The 22,327-nt window shown below is 41.0% G+C and overlaps 1 pseudogene; it reads left to right on the forward strand.

The window, feature by feature from the left end:
• The first annotated feature begins 14,424 nt into the window (after positions 1–14,424).
• Positions 14,425–15,247, forward strand: LOC102811028 (annotated as a pseudogene).
• The last annotated feature ends 7,080 nt before the right edge of the window (positions 15,248–22,327 follow it).

Raw genomic sequence — 22,327 nt, forward strand, 5'->3', positions numbered from 1 at the left:
ATTGGTGTGCATATATCTACAAGAGTTAAGGCTTGTATTTCCTGTGGGTAAATACCAAGTAGAGGAATTGCTGGATCATAAGGTATTTCTATTCCCAACCTTCTGAGGAAGGGCCATATTGCTTTCCAGAGAGGTTGGACCATTTTGCAGTCCCACCAGCAATGCAGGAGTGTCCCAGTCTCTCCATATACCTGCCAGCATTTATTGTCCTCTAGTTTTTTTTATTGCTGGTGTAAGATGATATATCATTGTTGTTTTGATTTGCATGTCTCTTAAAAGTTCGTGACTATGAACATTTCTTCATATGTTTGTTGGCTGGCTGAATCTCTTGGTGTCCCTAGGATCATCTGTTCCTGAAATGGCAGATTAACTGCCTCCTCCCCCCTTTTAGTTGCACCCCTTCTACATTTACAGTTGTGACAATTGCCATTAATTCTGATAACAATCACTCACAATGGAATAATAAAATCCTATCCCCATAATCCCTCATCCCCTTTCACCAGACCCATTTGGACAAGAGGAAAACTATTCAGTGGGGATTCTATGTGATCCCCTTCATTCTGTTACTAAGCACCCTCATGAAAACTTGTAAGCCAGTAACTTCATGCCTTTATAGCCCCCCATTTTTGATAGCCAATATCTAAAGTAGTAATTTTTGGCAACTCCATTAATAAGCAAATGTCCAGTTCATCAACTTGTTGCAATTTATGCTTTCTCCTGGATCAAACTTCAATTTATTGAATTCTGGTCAGCAAGCCATCCAAGCTAGGTCAAATTTGGGAGTTCTTGCATGCGTCCCCTCACTTCAGAACAGCTGGCAGTTTCACTATTAACTCTAGTCCCCAATGGTTAGGTCAGTGTCCATAGACTCGTGAGCTCCCACATCTCCATGAATTTAACGAGCCAGGCCTTCCCCTTCTCTCTTTCATCTCAAGGTCAACAGGTGTCCATGGGACATGGCCAAACTCAGCCCATGTCTTCATTGCTGCATTTCCCCCACTTCCACTCACACGTAGACCAGAGTCATCACCAGCAAGCATACTAGACTACTCGTGGTTTCCCTTTGAGTTTCAATCTGAAAAAAGGCATTTTACCTGATAGGCTGACTTTTCTTGCCTTGCTGACTCCAAGGCAAACTGCTTATTTGGTATTGTCACTGACAAACAGCCTTTCCCCCCGCCGCTGCTGATCTTTCTTTCAAGAAATCTCTTCTGTGTTCTAGCTGCTTTAGGTTGGTCTACATGTTTTTTTCAAGTGGGAAGGTTCCACCTCCAAAGGTTCTGGGTGGGTCTCAGTATTCTACCTAAGACCCATACTCCACACAGGTTTAACAAGTATATTTCCCTGGGCAAATTCTAGTAGCCCCTTTAGCTAATCTAATCAGTTACAGGGTGAAGACAGGCTTACAAGCTTTCTGTAATCATATTTCCCAATATTCCTTTCTATCCCAATTACATATCTGTATTACAGTGGTAGGCATGAGATACCAATATCCATAAAACAGTCAAGCACCTTACACATTATTCCCCCTCATTTACCCATTCAGACTATATCCCGATACCTATATCACAGAACCCTGTTGGTCTAAGGTTGTGTATACATCATTATTTAACCTCTATGCCATTTAGCCCATGCATACCTCCGCTAAATCTTCCCCCATCCTCCTTGTTCATGTGCCTCTCCCCCTTTTATGTGTATTCCCCTCCCCCACCTTATTATTGCCATTCCCATCACCCAAGCTATCATGTGTTTGGCCTGTATCCCTTCCCTCCTACCTCTGGTAATCGTCAAATAATTTTTGTTTTAGTATGGAAATCTTTTCTTAAGCTTTTATAATAGTGGCGTTTTGTAATATTTGTATTTTTGTGCTAGACTAACTTCCCTCATGAGGCATTATGTGTACTCAAGATCCCTCCATGTTATGAGGTGTTTTGCAGCTTCATCATTATTCTTCAAATTAGCATAGTAATACATTGTGTATATGTACCAAAGTTGTTGTGTTTTTTTTTTTTTAATCCTTCCATTGATGGGCGCTTAGGCTGTCTCCATTTTTTTGCTATTGTGAATAGTGCTGCAATGAACATTGGTGTTCTGGCTCATATTTCCTATGGATGTATACCAAGTAGAGGAATTGCTGAATCGTTGTTGTTAGGTACCATGGAGTCAGTTCCAACTCATAGTGACCCTACACAGGGTTTCCAAGACTGCAAATCTTTACGGGAGCAGAAAGCCTCATTTTTCTCCTGCAGAACAGCTGGTAGTTTCGAACTTCTGACCTTGAGGTTAGCAGCCCAATGCATAACCACTACGCTACCAGAGCTCCTTAGGGTATTTCTTATTTCCAACTTTCTGAGGAAGCACCATAATGTTTTTCAGAGTGAAGGAACCATTTTATAGTCCCACCACAATGTAGAACGGACCAAGTCTCTGCGTTTTTGAACTTTGCTGTTGTTGGTGGTGTGAGATGATAATCTCATTGTTGTTTTGATTTGCATCTCTCAAATGGCAAATGATCTAGAACATTTCTTCATATTTTTGTTGGCTTTCTGAATGTCTTCCTTGGTGAAGTTTCTATTCATGTCCTATGCCCATTTTTAAATTGGGGTATTTGTCTTATTCTTGTAGAGATGTTAGAGTTTCCTATAAATTTTAGAGATTAGTCCCTTGTCTGATATGCTGTTGCAAAAAAAAATTTCCCTAGTCTGTGGGCTCCCTTTTTACTCTTTTGGTGAAATCTTTTAATGCACATAAGTTTCTAATTTTCAGTATGTTCCAGTCATCTACTTTTTCTCCTATATTTTTATGTGTTCTTTTTCCCCCCTCAATATTTGATAGTCTATGTATGCCATTTTTAGAACCTTTAACTTTGTCCCTATATTTTCACTGTTGAACTTTCTATTACTGGAATTTACATTTAAATTTTTAATCCAAATGTAAATTGAGCTCGTTTTTGTGTATGGTGTAGGATACGGGTCTTGTTCTGTTCTTTTGCAAATCAATTTCCAGTTTTGCCAGCACCATTTGTTGAAGAGACTATCTGTTCCTCATTTAGTATATTTTGGCCCTTTGTCAAAGATCAGATGACTGTGTGTGTATGGATTTACTTCTGGGTTCTCAATTCTGTTCCAGGCTGTTTTGACAACTGTGGCCTTGTATTAGATTTTGAAATCAGGGAATGAGAGGCCTCTAACTTGATTCTTCTTCTTAAGCAGTGCTTGGCTTATGAGAAGTCTCTTTCCCTTCCATATAAAGTTTTTGTATGTCTCTTGGTTTCTTGCAGTAGCGTTTTGTAGTTTTCTTTGTTTAGGTCTTTTGTTTCTCTGGTTAGGTTCATGCGTAGATATTTTATCCATTTTGACTTAAAGTTTACTTTATCATATTAATATTTCCACTGCTGCTTGGTTTTTATTGCAATTAGCTTGCTATATATTTTTTCCACCATTTAATTTACAATCTGTCTTTGTGTGTAAGATGTTAGGGAAATTGTCTGACAGTAGCTCTCCTACTATCTTTTCTGTGGCTTTCTTTGTCTTTTCCTGTTCTGGAATTCCAATCACTGTTAGGTTATTCCTCTTCATGTTGTCTCTTTTCTAAAGTTTTTTTTTTTTTTTTTTTTTTTTTTTTTTTTTTTTTTTTTTCTTTTATTTTAGAAGTACTGAGAGATTTTTCTTCACATTTGCTGATTCTGGTGTCCATTCCTTCAAGTCTATTCCCTTGCCCTTTCAGTGTATTGTTCATTTCTGATATTTTAGTACTGATCATCTTTTTGAAGATTTTGTATTATTTCCAATGTATATCCATTTGATTGTTCCTATAGCACTTTTGTAAGGAGCTCTGGTAGCGTAGTGGTTACGAATCGGGCTGCGAACCGGAAGGTCAGCAGTTAGAAACTACCAGCTGCTCTGCGGGAGAAAGATGAGGCGATCTGCTCCCGTAAAGATTTACAGCCTCGGAAACCCTATTCAGGGTCGCTATGGGTCGGAACCGACTCAACGGCACTTAACAACAACAACAATAGCACTTTTGTAGCTTCTTCCTTATTTTCCTTGACATTTTGTGTAATATTTGAATGCACCTCAGTATCATTCTTGTGAATTCTTTTTCAGCCAATTCCAATTCTTCTCCCTATACAATGCATTTGCTAGGTCTTCCTCTTGGTCATTGGTTTGAGCTACTCTGTCTCTTTTCTGATCGTGAGCAGAAAATTTCTAATGCTTTATAGGCATTGTGTTGTTGTATTTGTATTAATTAGATGAATGTATGTTGGTGTATTCTTAAACACTCTCCAATTGCCTCCTGTTAAGTGTGATTAGTAGATGGGCTTCTCTGTTCACCACTGTTACAGTTCAATTATGAGTGTTTTTAGCAGGTGTGGGTTGTAGATGCTGCTATGGTGTATAGGACTTGGCATTGGTTCTTGATCGTGTTTTAGAGGGTGTGACTGAAGCTTGGCTGTATGCTCACAGCTGCTCTTTCTTGTCAGGTAAACCAAGAAGATAAACAGCTCCCACAAGATAGAAGTAAGACCAAAAAACTAGAGTTAAAGTGAAAGTGGAAAGTCATTAAAACCCAGGAGGGGAAAAATATAGAAAGAGGTCATCGTTTGTTGTTCTGTGCTGTCGAGACATTTCTGACTCATAGTGACACTGTATAGAGTTCCAAGGAGAAGCTGGTGGGTTTGAACTGCCAACTTTGTGGTTAGCAGTCCAGTGCTGGTCCTACAGCATTGCACCATGACTCAATGAAATTGTAAAAAGCAATGAAAGACAGAAAGAGAAAAAAACTTTGTGGGAAAATACGAGTAATTCTTTAGCACCACTTAACGGCCAGACTGCACAGCCGTTTGAACTGTAAGGTCGGCAGTTCAAACTCACCAGCTGCTCCTTGGAAACCCTATACAGGGTTGCTATGGGTTGGAACTGACTTAACGGCACTTACCAACAACAACAACAACAACAACAATAATGGATTCTTGCCTTCAAAGTCTGAGAAAATTCATGTTGTTCCCTCTGTGCCTCTGTGATCCAACACAGAATCTTTTTTTCTCCCCTCAAGTCTGTTCAGCTATTTCTCCTAGTGAGAATCAGCCCAGGCCTGGCCAGAGCCTCTTCGGAAGAGACTCCTGGCACAGGCTCTTCCTGTTTTCTCCTCCCCCATCGATTCTGTCCCCAGCAATCCACACAGTGCAGGTATTTCATGCAGAGCAGAACCTTTGCATAGTGCAGAACCTTCCGAGTGTAGCACAGAACTTTCCCTGAGGGTGTGTACTTGTACAGGTTTCCCCTCTGGTCACCAGTTCAAAGATAAAAATTGTAGCTTGCACCTTGGCTCTATAGCTGCAGTTGCTGTCTCCTTTCAGGTTAGGCAAGAAGAGGAAAAGCTCCCACCAGATAGAAGGAGCACACACACACACACACAAAACAAGACTAAATTCAAAAGTCATAAGCCCCCACCAAAACAAAACAAAACCCCCAACAATATAAAGCCAATAAAACTGGAAAAAGAATTAAAAACATAGTAATACAAAATAATAAAAAACAGCCATGATCAGAGGTGGGGAAATAAGAGTAATTCTTTAGCACTACCTAACGGACTTGCCTTCAAGCCATCTGAGAAATTTCACGATGTTCCCGCTATGCCTCTGTGATCTAACACAAATTATGTTTTTCCTACTCTCAAGTCTGTTCAGCTTTTTCTCCTAGTGAGAACCAACCCAGGGCTGGCCTGACCTGCTTTCAAAGAGACCCCTGGCACAGGCTCTTCCTGTTGTCTCCTACCCCTTCAATTCTTGCCCAGAAATCCGTGTGACACAGAAAGTTGTGTGCATGGTGCAGCACCTTTTGCATGCAGCACAGAACCTTCCCCGAGGGTGTACTCGTGGAGGTCTCCCCTCAAGTCATCAGTGCGAAGATAAAAATCGTAGCTGGCAGCTTGGCCGTATGGTCACAGTTGCTGTTTCCTGTTGGGTGAGGCAAGAACACAAATCACTCCCACAAGATAGAACTAGAAACAAAAGTCATAAATCCCCCCCCCCCAAAAATACCCCAAATACAATAACACTGGAAAAAGGGGGGACAAAAAGATAATAATATAAAATAATAAAAAATAGCCACAAAGAAGAGATGGGAAAATAATTCTTTAGTGACACCTAGGAATCTTGGTGTGGTGCCATGGGCTAATGCGTCAGAACTACAAAGTCATTTTAACTGCAGGGTCAGTGGTTCAAGCTCACAAGATGCTCCTTGGAAACCATATAAAGGGTCACTATGGGTCAAAATTGACTCAACGGCACTTAACAACAACAATAGTGGACTAGCAGGAGTTCTGGTGTGGTGCTGTGGGTTAATGAGCCGGACTGCAAAGTCATTTATACTGCAAGGTCAGTGGTTCAAGTTCACCATCTGCCCTTTGGAAACCCTATACAGAGTTGCTATGGGTTGAAACTGACTCAATGGCACTTAACAGCAACAACAATGGACTCTTAAGGAGCTCTGGTAGCATACCAGTCGGGCTGCTAATCTCAAGGTCTGCAGTTCGAAACTATCCACGGTTCCATGGGAGAAAGATGAGGCTTTCTGCTCCTGTAAAGATTTATAGTCTCAGAAACCTTATACAGGGTTTCTATGAGTCGGAACCAACTTCAAAGCACATAACCACTGCCACCAATGGTCTCTTACCTTCAAAGCCACCTGAGAAAGTTCATGATGCCTTTCTGTTCTATCACCAGCTTCTTGTCCTGCCTCCCATTTTTAATCCCTCAAATCTTTTCAATTGTTTCTCCTAGTTACAACAAACCCAGGGCTGGCCAGACCCAATTTGGAAGACTGTTGACGCAGGCTCTTTCTGTTGTCTCCTCCCCCTCTGGTTCTGTGCCCTGCTTCGGGATCCATGTAAAGCAGAACTTGCCCTGGTGGTGTCTACTCTTACCTGTCTCACCTCTGGTCACCTTTGTCTGTAAGTCGACAGCAGGTTTCTGCAATGGGAGTGTTCCCTTGTCCCTCAGTTCGCTTACTCCCATTCAATATAGTTGCGATAGGACACGTTGACCACCTCAAATCAGAAGTCAGTTTCATTCTTGCTTATGTTCCAAATCATTCTCCTGGTAAGCACTTGATCATCTTGTTGTTGTTGTTGTTAAGTGCTGTCGAGTTGGTTTTGACCCATAGCGACCCTATATAGGATTTTTGAGGAGCAGCTGGTGAGCTTGAACCGCCAATCCTGCAGTTCAAACATTGCAATCTGGCACATTAACCCACAGCGCCGCACCAGAACTGTTCTTTCTTATCCCTTTATCTGAAGCTCAGAGTTCTGAGACAATCCTCTGAATTGGTTTCATTTGGTTTTCTGTTTTTGCTGAAGAGGGGCTGCACAGCCTTTGTGCCTAGTTCGCCATCAAACCTTGTCCTCCTCTCTCATAAATGTTTTCAGTGCATTTAAGTATGGATATCTTTATAGAAACATTCGTTTTGTGTTTTTATTCATATTTTAGCTTAAGCTGTCTCACACTGTATGTGTCGTCATGTAGCTTACTACATTTAACTTTATGTTTTTGTTGTTTAACTATATGTTTACCTAAACTAGCCCATGGTATCACACTACTACATTTTATTTATCCATAACCTGGTGATGGATAACTGGATCATTTGTGGTTGTTTATTTTGACAAACAAGGCTGCTATTGTCCATATTTCCTTGATGTGAATATTATCTCTAGGAGAGAAAACAAGGAATGCCAATTTATATTTCTATCAATAGTGCATGAGGGTTCCTATTTTTCCAAATCATTCTAAGTCTTTACTACCATTAAAGGAGCTTTGATAGCATAGCGGTTATGTGTTGGGCTGCTAACCTCATGGTCAACCATTCAAAACTACCCAGCAGTTCTGAGGGAGAAAGATGAGGCTTCTGCTCCTGTAAAGATTTACAGCCTTGGAAACCCTATTAAATTTAAAAAAAAACACTGCCAATTAAATAGTTATTGTAAATGTGCATTTTAACGATCTTTGAGCTATTTGTTTAAATATTTATGACCATTATTGTGTATGTGCTTCTGGTGGATTTCTACATTGTGCAGTTTTAAGAACTCTTATCTGGCTGTGTGGTTCACCTGGTTAACTAAGGTTTCAATTTTGCATTTTTGTGTGCTAAGAAACCAAAACCGAACCTCTTGCTACCAAATCGATTTTACCTCATGATGACCCTACAGGAAGTAGTAGAACCACCTCATAGGATTTCAAAGGTTGTAAACTTTATGGAACCAGACTGCCATTCTTTTGTCCCACAGAGCATACTAGGGATTTTGAACTGCCAATCTTTTGTTTAGCAACCTAGTGCTAAAGCACTGCACCATAAGGACTCCTTAGAATGCTAGGAGTGGTGAGCTAACGGGAATGTTACTACCCAAGTTCATTTTGGGTTGGATGTTACTCAACAGTCTCATCCATTAAAGTGGGCCTAGAGAACTGACATGAAATGATAGAACTTAATGTCTGCAAAGAACTGAATTTTAGCTGTTGTTTAGTCCTCCCCAACCATCTGATATAAAAACTCTTGTTCTCAAAATCCTAGTCAGACAAACATCCAACTCAATGCTTGAACTTTCTGCCTCTCGAGGCACCCCACTCCATCTGTGGACAGTTAGGTTGATTAGAACAGTCTTTCTTATATTAAACCAGACCTTGTCTCCCTGTAGTTTCAACCCACTGTCTCTGGCCTGAGAGAACAAATCTGCCTCCTCTTCCACGTGAAAGCCTTTTTGATATGTGTTGACAGATTCTGTAATACTCCAGCTCATCTTGTCTCCACGTTAAACTTGCTGGATCCCATAAGTGATCCTTATTTGATGTGGGTTTAAGTTTTGTCTTTTTTTCCCCATTTTTGCATCTTCCTGGGTACTCTTCTGTTGAACAATTCCTAGTTTACCTGCCCCTTAAAAAAAAAAAAAAGTTTTGATGAATTGTGTCATTGAATTCAGTACTCTAGAGTGTACTGAATGATAATAATTATGATGCTTAAATAGTTTTTATTAAGCATCAGGTACTGTTCCAAGCACTTTATTTGCATTAACTTTATCTTCACGGGAACAGAGAGCCTCATCTTTCTCCCGCAGAACAGTTAGCAGGCCGACTCGTAACCACTATGCTACCAGAGGTCCTTTAACTGAGATAGATCGAGATTAATTCACCCAATATTGTGCTGCATAGATCAGAACCAGAATTTTTTTTTAATGGATATCATGTTTTAGTGTATGTGCCTATAATCACATTTGTTTCTTGGATTTAAAAAGAAAAACTACTGACTAATACTAAGTTGGAATACTCATGCGACGCTGTGGGATAAAGCACTAGACTGCCAGGTTGGTTTGAACAGCAAGGTCACAGGGTAGCTATGAGTCAGAACTGGCTACTTAACTGCAAGAACAATATTAAGTTAAATATCAGTTCAAATCCCCCAAGTCTGATTTGAATGGGCTGCTAATAAGCCACTTTTTGAAGCTAAGCCCAGGACTTTATATTTGCCCCTGCGAAATTGCAAATAACCTCATTTAATCTATTATAATTGGTACTCTATGGCGCTATTCAAGACATCCCCCTCATCCCATTTGTCTTCTCTGATTCTGTTATCTGACTCTCTGATGGTAACTGACTCTTCATAGTTGACACCCTCATCTATAACACCCTCTACTACATATTTTCAGCTTAGCTATACATGGATGAGCAGCTTCATTTAGTTTGCTTTCCTTTTCTGTTTGCATGCAGAAAGCAGGCTTCCAGAATGAAGGGGAGTGGGTATTGGTCCACAGTTTTATGGAGGTCATTTACTCCATTTTGCCTTCCCGCTAGAAGGATCAAAACATTTACTAACTTGTCATACGCTTCATGTAACAGCCAGTGTTGTTTATGTTCCTTCTATTTTTTTAAAATCATGATACGCTTGAAAATGATACTGTGCACAGGACTTGTCAGCTTGGTTCCTGCATCTCTTCTTTAGAAAAGAAAAAAATATATATCTGTTTCCTTTTCTTAGCTGGAAACTGAAATAGTCCTTCTTCTTTTCCTAGGCTTTAAATGGAATGATTAGTTCAAAATTCTAGAAATTATTCTACTTTTGACTCCAAAGTAGATTGATTGGCATAGTGGAAAGATTAAAGGATGGGCGGTTGCGGGTGTGGGAGGAGACCCAATTTCACTGTGGAATGATGTGACTTGTCAGAAATCATTTCCCTTCTGTAGGTTTCTCGTTCCTTGTCTGTAAACTGAGAGGAGTCGGGGTACTCACTGGTGGGGTGGGTCAGCAGAATTCCTGCCTTTCATATGAGAGACCAGTTGGATTCCTGGCCAGTGCACTTCATGCTCAGCCACCTAATGTCTGTCATTGCAGGCTTTTGTGTTATTGTGATGCTGAACAGGTTTCCTTGGAGCTTCCAGACCAAGACAGAGTAGGATGATAAAATGGCAAAAATCAGCAGCTAGTGTAAGCCCAGGGATCACGATGGTTGGGTCCACAGTGATCACAGAGGATAGCACAGCAGTAGCAGCAGTTTTGTTCCCATGTCCATGAGGCAGCTAACAGCAACAACAAAAGGAGAAGACTGGAATGCAATGAGCTAAGACCCTTCGCTCTTCAGAAATTACCCTGGATTTAATATAATTATTATAATGAAATGCACACTTTTGCAAAATATTGAGACAGCTTTATGTGGGTGCTTTGTAAATCTCTACCCAAGCTTCATTTAAAAAAAAAAAAAAAAAAAAAAAAGTCATTCTGAGGCTTTGTCTCGAAGAAACATTGCCTACATTGCCTATTAAAACTTAAAAGGACAGAACATTCTGACCATTACTTAGTGCTGGGTGGCCTAAAAATAACATCACATTTGGATCACTTTGGAACTGTTTATAGCCTAAGTCCTTGTATGGATGGCTGTAGGCAAATCAGAGAGGTACTTTCACATTTTTGGTATTGAAAAGGGACTCAGAGGCCCCAGTTGTGCTATTGTATCTCACAACATGTCCTCTGGTGGACAAATGCCAAGGATTTTTGGAAGCTTCTTAAAATTTATTCACACACCAGCATGACCAGCCACCAACTTATTGGAAAAAAACCCAAAAAAACAAAAAAACACACAAGTTTTCTGTGTCTGAAAAAAGGAAAACATTACATGGAAACATCTGGGAAATATTTTTAAAATTATATACAAATATACTTACTGTGATTTAAAAAAGTGAAGAGGACTTGAAACATTTACTGATGAAGATCAAAGAGCACAGTCTTCGGTATGGATTGCATCTCAATGTCAAGAAAACAAAAATCCTCACCACTGGACCAATAAACAACATTCTTATCAATGGAGAAAAGATTAAAGTTGTCAAGGACTTCATTCTTCTTGGATCAACTATCAACACTCGTGGAAGCAGCAGTCAAGAGATCAGACGACGTATTGCATTGGGCAAATCTGCTGCACAGGAACTTTTTAAAGTATTGAAGAGCAGAGATGTCAGCTTGAGGACTAAGGTGCGCCTGACCCAAGCCATGGTATTTTCAATAACCTCATATGGATGTGAAAGCTGGACAGTGAATAAGGAAGATCATAGAATTGATGCCTTTGAGTTATGGTGTTGGAGGAGAATACTAAAAGTGCCATGGACTGCCAAAAGAACCAATAGATCTGTTTTGGAAGAGGTGCAACCAGAGTGCATCTTGGAGGCCAGGATGGCTTAGTCTCTCATACTTTGGACATATTGTCAGGAGAGAACAGTCGCTGGAGAAGGATGTCATGCTGGGTAAGATGGAGGGTCAGAGAAAAAGAGGAAGACCCTCAATGAGATGGATCAGCCAGGTGGCATCATTGATGGACTCGGGTGTGGCGGCGGTAGTGAGGTTGGCCCAGGATCGGACATTGTTTTGTTCTGCTGTGCATGGGGTCGCTATGAGTCGGTTCCAACTTGATGGCACCTGACAACAACAACAACTTACTGTGATTTAAAAAATAGGCTGAAATGTTTTATTTATTCATTGCAATGTAGACTTTGAAATGATTTTGGCAAGCTATTTATTAATGAAGATCAAATTTATTTGCATTGGAAATATTCATTTGTAAAATATCAGCTTTCTAACTTTTTATCTTTTTTACACATATATTTAGTGGAGTGGAGGATTTATTGTCTTTAAGTGTTTTGGATTTTCTTTGTATTTTTTGCTATTTTTTCTTTTTAAAAATTCTGTCAATACCAGTACTGTGTAATATTGCAGAACTTAAAGAATATGGTTTTACTTGTTCCTGTGATTTCTGGAACACACTCTTTTTAAAAAGAATGAAATGATCCACGTTAAAAAGTATTTAGACTCTCTATCTCAGTCACTGGCACAAAAATATTAACTATATTTCTCAGAATTTTGATTATTTCCCCCCAAACTTTTCTATACCTTTACCTCTCTTTCTGGTACTTCAGTTATGCATATATTGGTGTGCTTAATAGTGTTCCAAACATCTATGAGGTTCTCACCATTTTTTTCCATTCTTTTTCCTCTATTTTTTGGGCTTGTCTAATGTCTGCTCATTTACCACTTGTCTGTCAGTCTGTCCATTTTCTTACTGTAGTAGCTCTCTAGTTGTTGTGATACTGAAAGCTATGACTCCAGTATTTTAAATACCAACAGGGTCACACATGGTGGACAGGGTTCAGCTGAGATTCAGACTCATACAGATTAGGAAGAAGGAGAGGAAAACTATTTCTGAATGCTCAGCCACTTCAAACCTTATGAATAGCAGCATGACATTGTCAGATAATAGTGCTGGGAGATGAAAACATTATGTAAAATATGACTCTGTATATCCTACCTGAATTTAGAGACCATCTTAAGAACAGATATGAGTCATCAGGCACTAATGATGGAAGACCACAGGAGTTGTAGGATGACACCAAGAACATCATACATGAAGAAAACCAAAGGTCATTAAAAGACAGTAAAGAAAGAAAAGACCAAAGTGGACATCATAAGAGACTCTGAAACTTGCTCTTGAATATAGAGAAGTTGCTAAAGCAATTGGATGAACTGATGAAGCAAATGAGGTGAGCAGAAAATTTCACAGGACAGCTTGAGAAGACAAAGTCAAATATTACAATGAAATGGGCAAAGACTTGGGTTTAACATACCATGCTGGAAGAAATGAAGAAAAAAATCAAGCCTCAGGGTACAATATTGAAAGATGTCCTGGTGTGGTGACGTAGGGTCAGCACTGGGCTGTGAATCACACGGTCAGCAGTTCAAATCCACCAGTTGTTTCTTGGAAATCCTATACAGGGTCGCTCTGAGTCTGATCTGACTCAATGGCACTTACCACCAACAACAACATAGGTAAAATATTGAACGATACTGGAAATATCAAATGAATTGGAAGGTATACACTGAGTCACTGTACCAAAAATAATTGGTTGATATTCAATCATTTCAAGAGGTACCATATGATCAAGAATCCATGATATTGAGGGAAGAACTCCAAGCTACACTGAAGACATTGGAGAAAAGCAGGACTCCATGAAATGACATAGTATAAATTGAAATGTTTGTACAAACTGATAGAACATTGGAGGCACTCACTCGTCTTCGTCAAGAAATTTGCTTAACCCATCCATATTTGTTTCCATTCCAAAGAAAGTTGACCCAACAAAATTCAGAATTCACCAAATAATATCAGAAATATGATATGCAAGTAAAAGTTTGCTGAAGATAATTCATAAACAGTTGAAGTACACTGACAACGAGCTGCCAGAAACTCCAGCCAGATTCAGAAGAGGATGTGGAATGAGAGATGTCATTTCTAACATCAGATAGGTTTTGGCTGAAAACAGAGAACACCAGAAAGATGTCTACTTGGGTTTTATTGGCAATGCAACGGCATTCAACAAGTGGATAACAGTTGCAAAGAATAGCTACTCCAAAACACTTAATGCTCATGAGGAATGTGCACATAGACCAAGAAGCAGTCATTAAAACAGAAAAAGGAGACACTGAATGGTTTAAAATCCGGAAGGTGTACGCCAAGGTTGTATCCTTGTATCCTTTACCATACTTATTCAATCTGTATGCTGAGCAAATAATCTGAAAAGCTGGATTACATGGGAAAGAACGCGGCATCAGATTCGGAGAAAGACTCATTAACAACCTGCAATATGTAGATGAAACAATTTTGCTTGCTGAAAGCGAAGAGGACTTGAAATACTGATAAAGATAAAAGATTTTATCAGTCTGCAGTGTAATTGCAACTCAATGTAAAGAAAACAAAAATCCTCACAAGTGGTCAAAAAAATAACCTCATGATATATAGAGAAAATATTGAAGTTGTCAAAGACATCAATTTGCTTGCATCCATAATCAACGCTTATGGAAGCAGCAGTCAAGAAACAAAGGATGGCCCTTAGCCGCTGCCCACGGGCCTGCACTGCTTAGCCAGTGGGACCCCACATTCAGCTCTGATTGGGACAGTGAGCAAACCACACTGCAGTGTCTCTTCAGGATCAAGAGGGATATCATGTCCACTTATAAGGAGCATCTCCTTCAGGAATGATCGCTGTACCTGACACTGTTGACATGACTAAGAATCATGCATTGATTACAGGTCCATTTGACACTCCTTATGAAGGGGTTTCTTACTGCTCATGTTTCAGTTATCAGCCGGACTATCCCATCAAATGATGACAGTGGGCAATAACACAGTGAGGTTTAACACCAACCTCTATCGCAATGAGAAATTCTGCATGAATGTTTATGTTACGTGGACTGGCTCTGCTCAGAACCCAGCCCAGAGCATCTCTTTGGTGCTCATCTCCCTCCAGTTCCCGGTGACAGAGATCCCTTACCACAATAAGCCTGGCTTCCAACAGAAGAGCCATCCAAGAGACAGCATAAATGACAGTAAATGTATCCGGCACGAGACCATCAGAGTGGCAGTCTGTGACATGAAGAAAGAAAAATGCCCCTGCCCTGAAGTCCTCTGGAGGAGTCCTCTTAGGAGTAGTAGTATGATTTCTATGAGGTAGGTTGCAAAGATCACCTGCACCTTCAAGGTCAGACTATGCAGGACGCTTTTGAAGAGAAGTGAGGCCACTTTGACTACCAGTCCCTCTTGATGTGCCTGGGACCGATTTGTCAAAGTGCTAGAAAGGTTCCACAATGAGAACGCTGAAATGGACTCTGACAGCAGCTCGTCTGGGACAGAGACAGACCTGCACAGGAGCCTGAGGGTTTAGACCCTGCTCCCCAATCCCCTCGTCCCCTCTCAGGAGTCCCAGCAAAGTCCCTTCCCCACCCCATGGATGGAGAGGGACAGTGTATTTCCCTCCAAACATGACATCATCCTGCAAGATGACAAGACAAGTGAGCTCAGATCCCAAGGTGTGGGAGTTGAGAGGCTGTTCCCCATCTGACCTCTTTGCTCCAAACATCTGGAGCCTTGATCATCCCATATCAGGGGCCAAGGCACCTATACAGGAGCACGTAGGACGAGGGCCTCTGGCAAAACACAATAACCAGTACACCTATCTACAGGGCCAGTTCCTTAGGAATAAATAGGTGGAAGACAACTTGCAATTCTAAGACGGAATGTGCCCAATGACTTATGGGGCTACCTGGAAAGGAACTTGGGGGAGAGAGAGCTGTCTGTGATACTTAAGCAGTCTGGGTGATTGGTGTCTGTCTTCAGTCTTGAAGCAGAGCTTCCTAATGCCTGTCTTTCCTCCCCTCTCATTTCCCACAGGTCAGACTACTTTTGTTTTTCCTAATTTATATTCACTGTTCTAGACGGACCAAAGGGAAAGAACAGTGGTGGCATCTTGGCTGATCAGTAAGCTTGACCTAGCACCTGAGTACGTTTCTCCTCTGTAGGCTTGTTAAAGCCTGCACAGACCCCAAAAGATACTGAAAATACTGTTCTTCCAGCAATCACTGATTTGAAAAGTTCCCAACACAGGCAACTGTGGTGTGTATGGGATTAGAGCCACTACATAGCATAGTCTAAGATGTTCATAAATACCAGTTATAATGATACTTCTCTTGTGGGTGGGATGTTGGGGGGAGACTGATGCTAGTCCTATTATAGTTTGCTTGGCTGTCCTTGTGTGGTTTTGCTCCAGCCTGTAGTCCCCTTCTTTACTCTAACCCCCAGGGACTTGTGGGGAATAAGGATAGCCAATGGCAGAAGGGGATTTATGCTGGGACTCTGGAGACTCTTCCCCTTTCCTCCCTCCCCTCCCAGCTGCTCTTTATCACTGACTCTGATGGGTGTTTGTCTGGTGTGTTCCTTCTCTATCTGTATTTAGGTGTAGCAATCCTTTAGCTGGTTGGTTCCAAAAACTGTGCTTTAGGTGACCTGCATTACTGGGCATCAAGGCAATCCATTCCACTCCTTTTTGATGTGTTCTCCAGGTGCTCTCCAGATTCTTAGTGTATGGCTCCCAGCGGGCTATCAGTGATCCATGTGACAATCCTCTCCTTGGGCCTGCCATGGGCAGAGCACCTGACTTTTATGCCCCAATCTTGAGTTGAGGAAATACATGCATTGGAGTCAAAAAAACAAAAAAACAAAACAAAATGGATTGCATTTGGCAAATCTGCTGCAAAATATTTCTTTAAAGTGTTAAAGAGTAAAGATTTCAATTTGAGGATTAAGGTGTGTCTGACCCAAGCCATGGTATTTTCAATTGTGTTATAGGCATTTGAAAAGTTGGACAGTGAATAAGGAAGACTAGAATAATTGATGCATTTTAGTTATGGTATTGGTGAAGAATACTGTAAGTACCATGGGCTGCCAGAAGACTAAACAAATCTGTCTTGTGTGTACAATCAGAGTGCTCATTAGAAGTGAGGATGGTGAGACTAGTCTCTTGTACTTAGGAAAGATGATCAGGAGGGACCAGTACCAGTAAATGTGCATCATGCTTAGAAAAGTAGAGGGTCAACCAAAAACAGTAAGAACCCCAACAGGATGGATTGGCATAGTGGCATCAACAATGGGTTCAAACAACCATTTTGAATATGGTGCAGGCCCTGGCGGTGTTTTGTTCTGTTTTGCATAGAGTTGTAATGAATTGGAACTGACTCCACAGCACCTAACAACAAATGCCTTACTGACTCACTCTAGGTGGGTCATATAGTAGTTTAAACTTTGAGGACTGTTAAACACATTGAAAGTAAATCTTAAGTATCAGAGAGTCAGCATACTATAGTTGAAAGAGCACTGAGGTTGATGTCAGATCACAATTTGTGACATACTAGCAGGATGACTTTAAGAAGTAGTGGTAGTGTAGTGGATTATGAGTTGAGCTGCTAACTGCAAGACCAGCAGTTCGAATCTACCAGCCACTCTGGGAGAAACATGAGACTCTGTGCTCCTAGAAAGATTCACAGCCTAGGAAACCCTACACAGGGTTGCTATGAGTCGGAACCAACTCCACAGCATGTAACCACGAGCAGGATGAATTTAGGGAAATGTGTTAACCTCTCTGGGCTTCTCCCTCATTTTAAAATGAGATATTAATTCTTACAGGATTTTTGTGATGATTGAAAGATATTATGTGTGCAGAAGTCTTTTGTAACTTAAAAAATGTTTTAGAAATGCAAATGTTTTGTTTTAAGAAATGGAAGGGACCTAATTGGATGCACACCCCTGCTTCCATTGAGCGGATTCCAACTTGCATTAGGTCATGAAGCCATTTGGGGGTTGACTTGGATACCCAGTTTTGTAATTCCTAGTCTAGTATCCTATCTACTGCATGGCATGTGTTTTCTCCTTCACTGTGTTACTTTTTTGTTTTGTTTTTCTAAAATACAGATAAAATCAACCAAATGATGCTTGCTAGATCATTCTATCTTTCAGAGACTAACTTCTCTAAAATTCTGCAAACAATTTACATCATTAGTGTCTGCTGGATACTTAGGAGATTATTGCTCAGCCAACTGATTCCTGTGCAGTTGCCCCTACCCCTTTTTTGATGTTGACCTACTTCTCTGGAACCAAGACGCAGGGTCTTATTAGATGGTGGTTTCAGTTGTTCATAATTGGATACTAGGCAGTAGTGTTTGCTCGGCCCTGCACTACTGGATTTACAAAACAAACATGAAAAAAGATCATCTTCAACCTGGGAAGAAGTATTCTCTTCACTGATTACAAATTGCTGTCTGTTTGCTGATCAGCTCTTTGTTCTGGTTACTTATTCTCTCTCTAACATGCTTGACTGCACAAATCACAAAACAGAGGGATAAAAAGATCTTTGGAATCTGTTTTTGTTATGTTGCAAGCTCAGTAACCATATGGAACACAAAAGCCAATGGCCTTAAATATGAAGCAACATTTTGTTGTTTTGCTTTTTATCCCTTAGATTTCTGAGTTTATGTCTTTTTAGCACTGTTGAAATGTAGACTTTACTGCAGAGAGAGGCTGAACTTGTGTGTGTGTGAAGGGAATGGGAGGGTGCCAACATTGTGGAAAGAAGTAACATTTTATGCAGTAGGCAAAGATGGTAATCTAGGCATTGTAAATAATCAGAAATTTTGTAAAGCCTTTAAAAACATAACCCAGGAATTGGTAACACAAATATTTTTATCACACTGACTTTACCCTATTGGAATAAATGTTTGCTATAGCCCTACCCAGAATGAATTAGATTAGGGGAACTGATTTCAAGGCTGATCAAAAAAGTGATAAATGATCAGATAGGCTTTTTAGTCATTCAGCCCTTCACTCACCACCATTCACACAATTTTGAGACCTTTAGTGTGCCTTGTTCTGTGCTGGGCATGATAGTCCAGAAAGAATAAGACAGAACTACCTTGATGGCGGAACTCTGAGGTGGCACTGAAGGAACAGCACTGGACTGAGAACCACAAAGTTGGTAGTTCAAACCCACTAGCTGTTCCTCGGAAACTCTATACAGGGTCACTATGAGTTGGAACGGATTCGACAGCACTTAACCACCACCACCACCTTGATGGCACTAAAGCAAGGATTCTGAATGGAACAAGAATCAAAGGACACCAGACAAGGATATTAAGTGCTGCTTTTTGGTGGTGACAGTTCTAGAATTTCTCCTGGCTCTGAAGATGAGGTATCTGCTGTGCACTTCATTATGCAGCCCTAGGTTCCTCAGTGGAACACCTCACTGCATTGATAAGACCTTAAGAATTGTTGTTGTTGTCAAGTGCCATTGAGTCGGTTCCGACCCATAACAACCCTGTACAGGGTTTCTGAGGATGTAAATCTTTACGGGAGTAGAAAGCCTCATCTTTCTCCCGTGGAGTGGCTGGTAGTTTCGAACCGCTGACCTTAAGGTTTGCAGCCCGATTCGTAACCACTACGCTACCAGAGTAAGCCTACTTAAATATGAATGTAGATACATTTTTAGGAAGACATATTAGTATCTGCTTCCCAGGTTCAGAAACTATCTCCCTGAATCAAGTATGTTATTATTGTTAAGTGCTGTCGAGTCGGTTCCGACCCACAGCGACCCTGTATAGGATTTTCCGAGGAACAGCTGGTAAGCTTGAACCACCGACCTAGTGATTTAAAAGACTTTGCAGTCCAGCGCATTAACCCACAGCGCTACAACATGACTCCTGACTCAAATATTGTTGTTGTTGTTAAGTGCCGTTGAGTCGGGTCCGACCCATAGCGACTCAAATATAAGTGACACTTAATGTGGCTACTGGTGACAACAGAGGCATCCCTCCAAAAACCTATTGTTGACAAGTTGATTCAAACTTATAGAGACCTTATAGGAAAGAGTAGAGTCCTGGTGTGGCACTGCAGGATAATGCGCTGGACAGCAAGGTTGCTATGAACTACAAGGTCTGTAGTTCAAACCCACCAGCCACTCCTTGGAAGCCCTATATAGGGCCGCTGAGAATCTGAATCTACTTGACTGCACTTAACAACAACATAGGAAGGAACAGAACTGCCCCCATAGGATTTCCAAAAGTGTAAATCTTTGCAGAGACAGACTGGCACCTCTTTTTCCCATGGAATGGTTCGTGGGTTCAACCTGTGGATTAGCAGCCAAATCCTGTATAGGATTTCTGAGGAGCATCTGGTGGGTTTCAACCACGGATTTTGTGGTTAGCAGCCCAGCGCTATCCTATAGTGCCACACCAAGTAGTTCTACAGCTAACAGAATATTTATTTCCATATGAATCTGGGAAAATATGTTTCTAGAGCACCAGAATATATAGGATCCTATGAGAGGAAAAATCTTGGAGAATCATAGGCCTTGAAGCCACGTTTAAGTGGTGAGGAAATTGATCCTGAAGGAGTTGTTCACCTAGGATCATCCAGCTAACCCAGGACTAGAGCTGTAAGAACAACGACTCATTTAATCCTCCCAAACACCACCTATTTTTGTTGTTGTTTTAAATGTTTTATTGTGAATTATGTGATAGTTTACATGGGAGAACATTAGCTTTACATTCATCCTATCATATATCCTTACATTGCCTTGGTTACAATCCCCTCCATACATCATCAACCAACCAACCCTGCCCCCAGGTCATCAGCACACAGCCCCTCTCCCTCTCTGGGTCTAGAGTCCCCAGCCACTCCATCTCTCCATATCATCCTCTCTGCCTCCATCTATGGTATCACTGTTTCTCTGGGTAGGGTCCAGCACTCTGTTCTTCTTCACTGATAGTCCCAGGGCTCCTGGACTGCAAAGTTAACCACTGCCCTCCTTTTGGTACAAAATGTCCACTTTGGTCTTACATAATGCAGAGGCTCCGTAGGAAGCCTCCATCACTGGGCACGTTGTAGCACCATTTTAGGTATTCCAATCAGTTACAAGCTGTCTATGGTGATATTTCTGGCTATTCCTTTCTCTCCCCCTCCAGTGTCTGTTTTATATTATAATGCAAGGAAAACCAAGATTCAAAAGACAGCCAAGCATCTTAACATTATTTTGCCACTTTTCCCCATTCCAACCATGTCTCAAACCCTGTATCCCAGAGCCTTGTCATTCCAAGGTTGTGCATACATCATTATTTATCTCTGTTCTACTCAGCCCATGCAAACCTGCTTAACTGTTCTCCCATCCACCTCCCCCTTCTTGTGTACTGCCTCCCTCCCCAGCATCCAAACTGTCCTGTGTCTATTTCTTACCCTGTGCTCCACCTTCCCTTCCCTCCCCTAACCTAACTCCCCCCCCCATCCCAGTAACGAGCAATGAATCCCCTCTCTTTTAGTATGGGTTCTTTTTCTTAGTCTTTTACAGTAGTAGTAATCCTATGCAGTATTTCTCCTTTTGTGACTGATTAATTTCACTCAGCATAATGTCCTCAAGGTTCATCCATGTTATGAGGTGTTATACAGCTTCCTTGTTATTCTTCAAGGTAGCATAGTATTCCATTGTGTGTATGTTCCACAGTTTGTTTATCCATTCTTCAGTTGATGGGCACTTAGGCTGTCACCATCTTTTGCTGCAAATTTGCTCAATGCAATGTGTCACATCAACTGACATCTTGAATGCTGCTTCCATGGTTGTTGACTGTTGATCCAAGTAGAATGAATGTAGTGCTTGACGGCTCTAATTTCTTTACCATTTATCATGTTGTTGTTTATGGGTCCATTTCTGAACTTTTTTTGTGTGTCTGTTTTTTTTTATGTTCTGGTAAAATCTACATGAAGGTTGTATATAGTCTTTATCTAAGGAGCTCTGGTAGCATACTGGTTACGAACCTCAAGGTCAGCAGTTCGAAACTACCAGCTGTTCTGCAGGAGAAAGATGAGGCTTTCTGCTCCTGTAAAGGTTTATAGGCTAAGAAACCCTGTACAAGGTGGCTATGAGTCAGAACAAACTCCACAGCACATAACCACCACCACCACCATACTCTTTTTCTATCATTAAGTACTTCAAGTTGTCTTCATTTGTGGCAAGCAAATGAGTCTTTTTCTATAGGTTTGTTGTTGTTGTTAGGTGCCATCGAGTTGGTACTGACCCATAGCGACCTTATGCACAGCAGAACGAAACAGTACCCGATCCTAGGCCAACCTCACTACTGTTGCCACACTTGAGTCCATCGATGCTGCCACTTGGCCAATCCATCTCGTTGGGGGTCTTCTTCTTTTTCTCTGACCCGCCACCTTACCAAACATGATATCCTTCTCCAGTGACTGGTCCCTCCTGACAATATGTCCAAAGTATGAGACACGAAGGTTGGCCATCTAGGCCTCCAAGGAGCACTCTGGCTGCACTTCTTCCAAAATGGATATATTGGTTCTTTTGGCAGCCCATGGCACTTTCAATATTCTCCTCCAACACCATAACTCAAAAGCATCAATTCTTCTACGG

Source organism: Chrysochloris asiatica, unplaced genomic scaffold (assembly GCF_000296735.1).
Source record: "Chrysochloris asiatica unplaced genomic scaffold, ChrAsi1.0 scaffold00134, whole genome shotgun sequence".
NCBI lineage: Eukaryota > Metazoa > Chordata > Mammalia > Afrosoricida > Chrysochloridae > Chrysochloris > Chrysochloris asiatica.